The following is an 8,869-nucleotide window of genomic DNA, read 5'->3' on the forward strand; positions in this document are numbered from 1 at the left end:
ATCTTATGAGGTGCTTAGCACCGTGAACTCTTGCAGAAGTCCATGGAAGTTGAGGGCACACATGATAACTCACAAGAGGTACTCAGTACCATGCAGGAACAGGGTTTTTACTTCTGAAGGTAGTTTCTTGTACTCCTCATTATGGCAACCCAAACTGTTACTCGCAGTTCCTGCAGCCTGATTCACCAAGCAAAAGGCAGATGCTGGCACTTAGAGTGCTCTTGCACTGTTCAGCCTAGTTTAATCAGACCAAATGAGGCAAATATTAGTAAGCAATGATAGCAAATTGTCTAATATTTTAACATAAATGAAGATATTGTCACTGTTAACAACTATAAATAAAATAATGAATAGATAGCAGCATTTTAGTGAAAGACACAGGTACAGGTCTTTTTTTTACATTAAAAGTTCATGTGAGGACAGCTCGGATAAAATGAAAACAAAGTGCATCTGAGCCAATTGTTCACCCTACTTATTCATTGCTTTTTATCAACATTCGTTGCCAGGCATTCACTTGATTCATCATAATTGACAAAGACTTTTAAAGATCTACTGCGGTTTTAATCTATCTCTATCTATCTATCATTAATTCCTAAAGCACCAACCACTGTAGTGTGTCTGCAAATGGCTATGGTCCTGTATACAGGATTTTTCAGACATTGGATACACAGATTGAAGATCCACTTTCACCAATTCTCCCCAGCCTGACTGTTAACTGGTCTTCCATTCTTCCAGGAGGGCCGCCACTTCATGATGTGTGTTTCCCTTGAATGGCCACAATTTGGCCTATCTTACAGTAGGTGCAATTTGAAAATGTTTGAAGTGTAGGTTCTAGGGCAGAAAATTACTCTGAGTGGAATGTTTTGTTTGTTTTTAGAACATATAATTAGGTACTGATAGCAACAAAATAAAATTGTTGATTGTCACTATCTCTTTCATTTACTTAGACGCACAAACTCTTTTCAAGAGTCACCAAAACATCTAGTGTAAATTACTAGGAATCACCAAAACATCTTTTCTAAATTCTGGAATAGGCATATTTAATTTATCTTAAACCTGTTTATTTAGAGATAACAACTGGGCAGGGATTTTCAGATGCGCTTGGCTCCAATTAGGAACCCTATATAAAACAGAGATTTAAAAATCCTCAGCACCCAGCAGCTTCCATTCTGTCACTTGTGGTCAGATTTTCAAAGGGGTTTGGCAGCACCCAACCTGCTGAACACTTTTGAAAATCTGGCTCTCAATGTTATTCTTTTTAAAATGTGACATGTTATTCTATAGAAACAAAATATAATGGGGTAGATTGTACAATGCTTACTCACATGAGTAATTGCACAAAAAAATGAATAACAAGGCACAATCAAGTCAGTTATGCCAAATTCAGTCCTAAGATACAATTATGCAAAGTCATTTAAATCCAGGGAAGACTATGGTTGTAGCTGAAGAAAGATCCTGTCCTATTGTGTACATACAGTATTTTTGTTAATACTTAAAGTAGAGCAAACATCAATTAATCACTGTTAATGTACATCCTATACACATCAGAATATATATAACTAGTAATGAATGTGTAACATGATCGTTAATGTATGCTAATCTTCATAACATATGTAATATTAAAAGAAAATTTGGTAATTCTTTAAATGTCCTATCATTGTGAATTCATATCGTATTCATTGTAATAGCATTGATCAAAATGAATTCATTTGGTATTCATGTAGATGTCACATGTACTTCCATAGGTGTTTCACTGTAAATTAGCATTTCTCAGAGGACTCTTAAAATAAAGTGTTCCTGAAAGTTCTCATTACACATATTGCTGAGATTAGTACATTAAGGATCATGTACTTACATAGTACTAATGTATTTCTGCCACTTAAAATGCTGCATTACCCATTTCTGATATCTAGCAAATATCTAAAGCAATTTTGAGAATTACTGACATCCTGAAGGAAGTGGTCCTTTTGTGATTAAACTAGTTTTGGATAGTTCACTGATTTAGAAAGAAAGAAAGAAAAAACCTTGGCAGATATATTTATATGATTTAGTGCTACAAGTCAATAACAATATTCAAATAACCCCAACAGCCAAGTGAAAACAAAAAAGTAGAGTGGCAACTAATTAAAAAGAATCAAATGTTAAAAATCAAATTAACCTACAAACCCAAATTAACCAACTCTTAGTAGATCACACTACTATAGGCTTTCCGATATATTGGCTTTAAGACCACTATTTTTCTAAAAAAAAAAAAAAAATGTTTTGTGGTCTCAGTCAGTGTATTTTGACATTTTGAATTGTGCATTACAGCTTGTTTTGTCCAAAATTATTTTTGAGAAGATTAGTTTTAAAGGAGACCACGGTATGTGATTTTATAAATTGATGACAAAAAGGTGCGTTAAAGGAGCTATAAAAGAGGTAACAACATTGTGTGAATCCTAAAACTCCCTAAATCTGTCTGAAAATGTTGTGGATTGTCTATCCTCAGAAAAGAATTGACATTGTTACTGTGTAGTTCCTTGTAGCACTAATAAAAAGTAAAAGCAGCAAAGAATCCTGTGGCACCTTATAGACTAACAGACGTTTTGGAGCATGAGCTTTCGTGGGTGAATACCCACTTCCTCAGATGCATGTAATGGAAATATCCAGGGGCAGGTATATATATGTGTGCTAGCAAGCAAGCTAGAGATAACGAGGTCAGTTCAATCAGGGAGGATGAGGCCCTGTTCTAGCAGTTGAGGTGTGAAAACCAAGAGAGGAGAAACTGGTTCTGTAATTGGCAAGCCATTCACAGTCTTTGTTCAATCCTGAGCTGATGGTGTCAAATTTGCAGATGAACTGAAGCTCAGCAGTTTCTCTTTGAAGTCTGGTCCTGAAGTTTTTTTGCTGCAGGATGGCCACCTTAAGGTCTGCTATAGTGTGGCCAGGGAGGTTGAAGTGCTCTCCTACAGGTTTTTGTATATTGCCATTCCTAATGTCTGATTTGTGTCCATTTATCCTTTTCCGTAGAGACTGTCCAGTTTGGCCGATGTACATAGCAGAGGGGCATTGCTGGCATATGATGGCGTATATTACATTGGTGGATGTGCAGGTGAATGAACCAGTGATGGTGTGGCTGATCTGGTTAGGTCCTGTGATGGTGTCGCTGGTGTAGATATGTGGGCAGAGTTGGCATCGAGGTTTGTTGCATGGATTGGTTCCTGAGCTAGAGTTATTATGGTGTGGTGTGCAGTTACTGGTGAGAATATGTTTCAGGTTGGCAGGTTGTCTGTGGGCAAGGATTGGCCTGCCACCCAAGGCCTGTGAAAGTGTGGGATCATTGTCCAGGATGGGTTGTAGATCCTTGATGATGCGTTGGAGGGGTTTTAGCTGAGGGCTGTATGTGATGGCCAGTGGAGTCCTGTTGGTTTCTTTCTTGGGTTTGTCTTGCAGTAGGAGGCTTCTGGGTACACGTCTGGCTCTGTTGATCTGTTTCCTTATTTCCTCGTGCGGGTATTGTAGTTTTGAGAATGCTTGGTGGAGATTTTGTAGGTTTTGTACAGTGGCTTACTATCCACAGACACTTGGAGGTATCAGGGTTGTGGTGTGAGAGAGAGAAAGAGAACCATGCAGGTAAGAAAGAAGCTTTTTCTCTCAACTGTGGACATGAGGCCCAGAGTGTTCTTCCACCAGCATGATATTTAGAGCCCTCCCCCCACAACAAGCATCATCTAATTATGTTTGAGAAGCTGAGGCCTTCCCCAAAGACCATACCTCTAGTTTGAGGCTCCAAGGTGTCTTCTCCCTCCAAAGTAAGAAAAGATACCCTCCTCATCTTTTCAGACCCTGTCTCATACCCACCAATACCTCAAAATGACCTTCTCTTTAGGAGCAGGAGCTTCTCCTTATTTTCCTCCAAAGTAGAATTCATTTGTTTCCTCATCACGAAGTTGGGCCTTCTTTGAATTGAAAATGATAACAAGAGAACGTTAACCTTGTGGTTAAAACTCTGGATTGAGACTCAGGAGATCTGGGTTCAATTACTGGCTCTGCCATAGAGTTCCTCTGTGATTTTGGACAAATTGCTTAATCTCTCTGTCTTGGTTTTCTCTCAGTGAAAGGGGAATACAGGCAGCCCTCAATTTTATGACGTTTGAGTTACGACAAACAGCACTTACAACGATTTGACTTATGACAATAGGTTTCAAGTTTACAACTATTGGTCCCTCAAAGGAGTAGATTGCGGTTCTGAGGTACGACATTACGACTTACGATGCAATTCTAAGGAACCAATTGTGTTGTAAGTCCAAGGACTGTCTGTAATAATGATTTACTCCCTTCCTCCCATCCTTTATCCTGTCTGTCGAGATGTATGTCCCAGATGAGCATGAATGAAGAGGAGGAAGCAGCATATAGGAAGGGGAGCACATGGAGGGAGGTATATATATGATTAGAGTTCTTCCCAATGATCCCTGTGACAGCATATAATTATCTTGTAGAGAAGCACCCATTAGCACTGGGAAAGTTTGGAGCCAGATCCCAACTTTTTGGTTGGCTCCTATCTCTACAGTAGGCTGATCCCAAGCTCCAGATCAGAACACCCTGCAACTTTCAGAAAGATCAAACTTGCATCTGGAGCTGAACTTTGTGTCTCTGGCCCATCTTTAATCTCTTGTTGTGCTTATGTTACCCCGAAGTACCAGGTGCTAAAATGTTTGCTTTATTATTTATGTAGCAGACTGGTTTGACAGTTTACAAGATGGTAAGTGTCAGATTACAGTGTGTAATATAGAAATCTGTTGCAGGTTAGAGCTATAATTAGCTAATGTAACATAACAGATAATAAAATTACAAGAAATATATGAAGGGGCTATAAAGCCCATTTTTATAATCCTGCTCCTCCCCTTTTCCACCTCCTCAACATAACAAGACCCTAATAGGTTTCATGTACAAGTGCCTATTTTTATTAAAGACAAGTGTAATCTTTTGTAGTCCAAATGTCCCTATCATAAATGCTAACTGAGAAAAATATTAGGACTCATTTATTTATGAACCCGTTAATAATGAGGTGCAGTTATGAAAAAAAGCTTTCTCAGCACAAAACCAACTGAACAAACAATGCACACTGGGGAAAAGGAGCTAGTTAGCCTTCCTGACTTAGATAAAGCTATGGAGAAATGACAAGTGCCAGTAATTAGCAAAGCCTCTTCAACAAGATAACCCTATACATCTTTGTCTCTTTCAATCACCAAAGACTCCAACTCAGTGTAAAATTAAAGCTGGGATGCCATCAATTTCTGTTAACCTCTTTATATTGTTCTGTGTTCATGCATATGTGATAGATAGTTTTTGTCATTTTATTAAATGGTGACATCTTGGTATGCATGTGACTAAAACTGTTTTCTCCTTAGCAAAGTATTTTTAATCATCTCTCCATTGCCTTTATTAACTCAGTTATTCTGAGTCCTAACTGTGGTCTCTTCACTCAGTGGCATGAGCCACAGTTCTAGTGGGCACAAATGGCATTTGACCATTCTTTTTAACAAACGGTATGTTAGTGACTAAGAGATGTGTGCTCTTACCTGCATTCAGATTAGCACGTACAATAGCTTTTTATAAACATGTTGCTAATTGGTAGGATCCCTTTCTTTGTCTTTATTAGAATGGGGTAAAACTCAATAGTTCAGGTTCAAATGTCTGGTTTTGATTTATCTGGCTTTACATCTCTATACATGCAAATTGTCCCTATCCAAGATGAACACTCACAGTATTGCTTTAGCAATGTAGCTGCTGTTTACCCCCACTTGCTGTTTACCCCACTGATCCAAAGCCCATTGAACTCAGCTGAAAGATTTCCATTGACTTCAAGATTCTTTGTCTTTCCAAAAAGCTGTCTGTGCCCAATATATTTCCGTGGAGTTAAAATGAGTGTCTGAATTTTTCTCTTCCAATTTCCAGTATTGGTGAGTTCACATTAATTGAGTTCGAGTTTGAATGGACCCATTAAACCAAAGCAAAACTCCTCTGAAGTTTCACAGGAAAAAACATAAATCAGTCTAAATTTGCTTGAAATTGGACCCAGGTTCACCAGAAATGTTCACAAAGTTAGCAGTGAGTAACCTGACTAGTTTCATGTGTATCATAACAAAAGTTCCTCACACCTCTTCTCTTTTTCCCTCATTATATCTTTTTACTTGTTTTAAGTATTCCTGGCCCTCACTTCTGAGGTTGTTAGTCTTCATCTGTGATCTTTTAAACTTTACTACCAGCACTTTTTTTGCCTCAGATATGCTTTTAGTCATTCGTTTCAGCAGCAATAACCTCTCATATTGGCCATATTAGGAAATAATTGCAAATAATAGGGATTCCTCTTTCAGCAGTACAATAAAGGATTATATATGAACTGTACTTGCAAAATGGCTCATAGCATAAATACAAAAATACAGGCAACTATCAAAGATAGTGAGGTGTGTTGTCTATATCTTAATCTATAATTCCACATAGTTCAGAGGTGTTTGCATTTTGTGTTCTGGTTTGGCCCATTACAGAGACAGGACTGAGTTGTGACGTCAGGAGAAGCCAGCCTATGCTCTGGTGGTTCAGTTCATGCCAAAGCCTGCTGATCACTTACATAAACCATTAAAAATGTGTACAAGTCTGTCGCATCTTAATGCGTATTTAACATGCACGAATTCAGCTTTACGTGGTTGGCAAAAACAAAGAAAAAAGAGAAAAATAACAATTTAAATACTGTTCCTGTGGTGCAGGCGATTGCGCCCGCCATTATACTCAATGTAATTTTGACTATATGCGGTTTTAGCTTTATGCGCTGACCGCGGAACGTAACCCCAGCGTAAGATGAGAGAGACTTGTACATGAGACTCTTGACTAATCTGTGTTAAAACAGAGATGCCCGAATAATACTAAAAGCAGCTAGTTGCATTTTTGTGAATAAAAGTTTCTGGGTCAATTTGCTCTTATTTGTGGGGTCATGTTATTCATTGTTTGTATTCAGAAGGCCTTTGAGTATTTGGGAAAATGTTTGTGTATCTCTGAAGTTTCAGGAATTCTATCACAAATTATTGTTTGCAGAGGTACTGAAACAATTTGCATAGTGGGGGTACTGAAAGCCATTGATCTAAACTGTAAACCCTGTATATAATGGAAACCACTTCAAACCAGGGAATTCAGGAGCACCCTTTGTTCCAGAACCTATGATTGTTTGCTCTAAAATCTGTAATGGATGTGAGTTATTAGCTATTCTTGATTTGTCATTTGTTCTTCTCTTTGAAAAGTGTCAGTCATCCAATCAGGGAGCTAAAACAAATACCATGTCACTAGTCACACATCGCAAATAACCAAGTGAACCATTTGTAAACAACACAGACTCTCAAATTTGATTACATTGTAGTGAATGCCTATAAATAATAAATGTATCTGTAGGTCTAGGGATTCACCTGTGATAGAACTGTGAACTGTAAAAGTATTGAATGGGGACTGCTCCCAGGTGTAAAGTTACTCCCACACATGAATGTTTGCAGGATCGAAGCCACAGTGACTGTTACTCACAACGAATAATTCTATCAGCTCTGGGAAATAAAAAGTGGAGAACATTCATGTAGTGCTGCCTTCTTGGCTGGCAAGCAAGGAAATATGGTGTGTGGAGAAGTAAGCAAAGCAGGCCCTCATAGGAACACTTGTCTTTCTTCTTTCCAGCTGTATTTCTTTTAGGCTGTTGTTTCGCTTTACAGCCTTTGCACTGGTTTTTCTTGTTCATGCGAATCAGTAAGGAACTTCCCCCCCACTCTTTAATTCAGAAGAAATTGCTGTTGCTCAGCTCCTGCTGGGGAAAAAAGTGCCAGAGTTCATCTCATATGAGCTCCTTCTCACTCTGAGCATTGACTGCAGTGGCTCCTTTGGAAATGTTACAGTCTATTATATAAGTATGTATTTACACAATAGTTTAAGATGCACATTATCTACCCGCTAGACCATAACAGCTCACCATTACAGCCTATCAAATAAAACCTCTTTGCACAATGTTTTAAAGCAGATACTATGTATGTGATAAATCATGAGCCAGTTACATACAATCATGAGTTCATCATGTATGACCAGGCTTGGACACCTTATATTTTTAATCTAATCTCATTTGTATTTTTGTTTTCAACCCCCATAGAATGATTTGTGCTGACTAAAGAGATGCACATGAAAAACAAACAAAAACTTGGAAACAAGCCTGTGAATGTGAAATAGAAATAATGCAACATTATTTTAAAGGATCATTTTAGATAATAAATGAGATTATATTGCTGATGAAAGAAATGGATGAAATGGCATCCAGTCCTCATTGTGAAGCTATTTCGAAAGGCGACACGCAACTACACAAGATAGTTAAGTTCCAAGCAGACTGTGAAGAGCTACAAAAAGGATCTCACAAAACTGGGTGACTGGGAAACAAGATGGCAGATGAAATTCAACACTGATGAATGCAAAGTAATGAACATTGGAAAACATAATCCCAACTATACATATAAAATGATGAGGTCTAAATTAGCTGTTACTACTCAAGAAAGAGATCTTGGAGTCATTGTGGATTGTTCTCTGAAAGCATCCACTCAATGTGTAGCGGCGGTCAAAAAATCTAACAGAATGTTGGGAATCATTAAGAAAGAGATAGATAAGAGAGAAAATATCATATTGCCTTTATATAAATCCATGATACGCCCACATCTTGAATACGGCATGCAGATGTGATCGCCCCATCTCAAAAAAGATAAATTGGAATTGGAAAAGGTTCAGAAAAGGGCAACAAAAATTATTAGGGGTATGGAATGGCTATGAGGAGAGATTAATATGACTGGGACTTTTCAGCTTGGAAAAGAGATGA

Source organism: Gopherus flavomarginatus, chromosome 4, assembly GCF_025201925.1.
Source record: "Gopherus flavomarginatus isolate rGopFla2 chromosome 4, rGopFla2.mat.asm, whole genome shotgun sequence".
Classification (NCBI taxonomy): domain Eukaryota; kingdom Metazoa; phylum Chordata; order Testudines; family Testudinidae; genus Gopherus; species Gopherus flavomarginatus.